We start from the raw sequence: 2825 nt of genomic DNA on the forward strand, positions 1-2825 counted from the left end.
AGATTACGGTCTTCACTCCTCCTCCTCCTCCCTCTCCCCCTCCTCTTCTTCCTCCTCCTCCTTCTCCATCACCACCAGCACCTCTTCTTTCTCTTCCTTCTCTTCCTCCTTCATTAAATTCCACCATTAGAGCTGTCTTTCTTTCTTTTTTGTACACTCTCTCCAAGAGATCTCTTAGCGAATGCAAAAAACAGCCAGGAGAGTTTTATTCTGGGTTCCAACAATGTGCATTGTTGGGAGCACCACTGTGGGTTGGCATGGGGGTTGGGGAGAGGAGGTGTGATAATGGCCTGGAAGTAAGTAGTTCAATACTAGATCAGGGCTGAGGATTCCCTTGAATGACTCCATAGAAGACTCCCAGGTCCCTGCATGGGGCATATACTTCCTGCCCATACAATGGAGGCCATATCCTGACCATCTGCTGCCATAGACAAAGCATAGACTTAGTTGGCACCTTCCCATTCTTTTAGAGATGGAGGAAACAAGGCTTGAATGGGTGAATGGGCTTGTACAAAGGGGAGACTCAATCTGTGAGCTGTGCTGGCATAAAATTTTCAGCTCTCTTGATTCTCAGTTCAGAACTCTGTCCTCCATATATTTTAAATTTATTAATCATGCATTTGGAAATATGGAAAGTATGAGCCTAACATTTTCTAAATACTTCTGAGCCTCCTCCTATACCTGATCCTGGAAAAGCAAATCTAAGACGCATTTGGAGATTAGCAGTGTGGGAGATGGACCCTTTCCTTTCCATTCGTGCATGTCTTGATTAAGTCACCATCCCAACCTTTGGACAGGAGCTTTTCTTACCTGTGCTGAGTGTTCCCACCTCCTGTCTGAGGTCTTGTTGGGAAAAGGTGCCAGGGAAGCACGAACAGCTTCATACTATCCCCTTTAATGTTGCTCTGTTGGAAATTTCTTCTTTATTTTAGTTTCCTAGAATTTTTGTGCTCTCCTGATCATGTCTACCTTCAAGAAAAAAACCCACTGTTGCCAACAATGACTACACCCCCTCAGCTACTTTAATGAATTAACTTGTTGAAGGAGGAAGCCCCTTTCCTGACTGCCTCGTTCACGAGTCAGATAGTTCCTGGGTGCAATGACTTCATGCTCATTTTTCTCTATGTGCAAGCTTATTTTCCCCCATGGCTCAATAAGTCATTGATATATGATGAAATTTAATACACACAAAGAAAAATAAAATCATACACATAGTTTAGTGACTGAACATAAAGCAAACACCATGGGGTCACCTCTTAGATCAAGAAAACAGACCTTTTCCACACCAAAAAAGGTCCCAGTGAACTCTTAAATGACTATAGCTCACTGCCTCCCCAACAAGGCAACCGCTGCTCTGACCCAGATAATCATTACTTTCTTGCTTTGCTTTATGGTTTTCTCTTTAGTATGGATCACTAACCAGGGTAGTTTAATTTGCCTGTTTTTGACCTATCTGTAAAAGGCGGCACAAAAGTATTACTTGTGACTGTTTTCCTCTTTTCTTTATTATATTTTAAAGATATTTGTATATTTCTGTGTGTAGCATTAGTTTTTGCTTCTGTCTATTGACTATTTAATATATTTAGGATGGATGACAAGTATTTGAGTTGCTTCCACAGATTACCAAAGAGTCCTGCTGTGGGACATTCTTGTACTTATATTCTGTGCACACAGGCTTGCTTCTTGGAGGATAGATACCTTGGAGTAAAATTGCTAAGTTACAGGACATGCATAACGTCAATTTGTTCTAAATGTCAAATTGTTTACTAAAGTGCTTTTTACTAATTTTTATATCCATCAGCAGGTGTATAAGGGTTTTGGTCACTCCACATTCTTAGCACTACTTGGTATTGTCAGACCTTTATACTTTAGACAACTGGATGGTGATCTAGTGGTCCCTCAGGGCAGATTAATATAATTTCCCTGATCACAAATAAGGTGAGGTATCTTTTTGTATGTTTATTGGTCACTTAGGGTTCCTCTTTTTTTTTTTTAGCTTTGATTTTATTTTATTCCTCTTTTGATAAGTATCTAGTTAAGTCATTTGCCCATTTTTTTTTTTTCTACTGGCTTGTCCATGAAGAATAATTTGTACTGCGAATATTCTTACTGTTCTGATTTTGTAATGATCAGGGCAGGCTAAACATTCAGTATATTAAGACCAGGTATGTGTCCCCAGACCTAGTTCTTTCCCTAGGCCTGCTTTTATAAATGCTGGTGACAAACCAAGTCTGATTTATATGATGCACCTTATATGGGAAATGTCTGTGACTCAGAGTATCTGCTCATCCTAGAGAAATGACAGCACAGCTAGTGTAAGATAACCATTGGAAGATAACCATTGCTAATTTGATGATTATCAGTTGCCACTGAGTGAATTATAAAACTATTGAGTTTTATTTTCTAAACAAACAAACAAACAAACAAAACTTTACAAATTATGGGATTGTACAAGATGGCGGTGTAGAAAGATCCTGAATTCATCTCCTCCTACAGACACACCAAATCTACAACTACATATGGAATAATTCCTGCTGAAAAAGAACTGAAAACTAACTGAACAGCTTTCTCCACAAGAGATAAAACGACTGCATCTAGATTGGGTAGGAGAGGCAGAGACACTGTCTCTGGCAAAACCCTACCCCTGGCTCTGTGACACATAATTGGAGGGATCTCACTTCTAAAGCCTCTCCCTGAGGAGAGAGGGGTTTGTGTCACACATTGGGCACCCCAACCCTTGAGACCTGCGCCCAAGAGACCATGCTCTCAAAATGCCTGTCTTTGCAAACCAATGCAGCTTACATCCAGGGATCCTGAGGGGCTAT

The 2825-nt window shown here is 40.5% G+C and overlaps 1 non-coding gene across 1 annotated transcript; it reads left to right on the top strand.

The window, feature by feature from the left end:
* The first annotated feature begins 2094 nt into the window (after positions 1-2094).
* On the top strand, positions 2095-2226 carry LOC113603192 (small nucleolar RNA SNORA72). The gene has a single exon (XR_003424735.1). It is a non-coding gene; the product is annotated as a small nucleolar RNA SNORA72 (small nucleolar RNA).
* Positions 2227-2825: the final 599 nt, after the last annotated feature.

Source organism: Acinonyx jubatus, chromosome B1, assembly GCF_027475565.1.
Source record: "Acinonyx jubatus isolate Ajub_Pintada_27869175 chromosome B1, VMU_Ajub_asm_v1.0, whole genome shotgun sequence".
NCBI classification, from domain to species: domain Eukaryota; kingdom Metazoa; phylum Chordata; class Mammalia; order Carnivora; family Felidae; genus Acinonyx; species Acinonyx jubatus.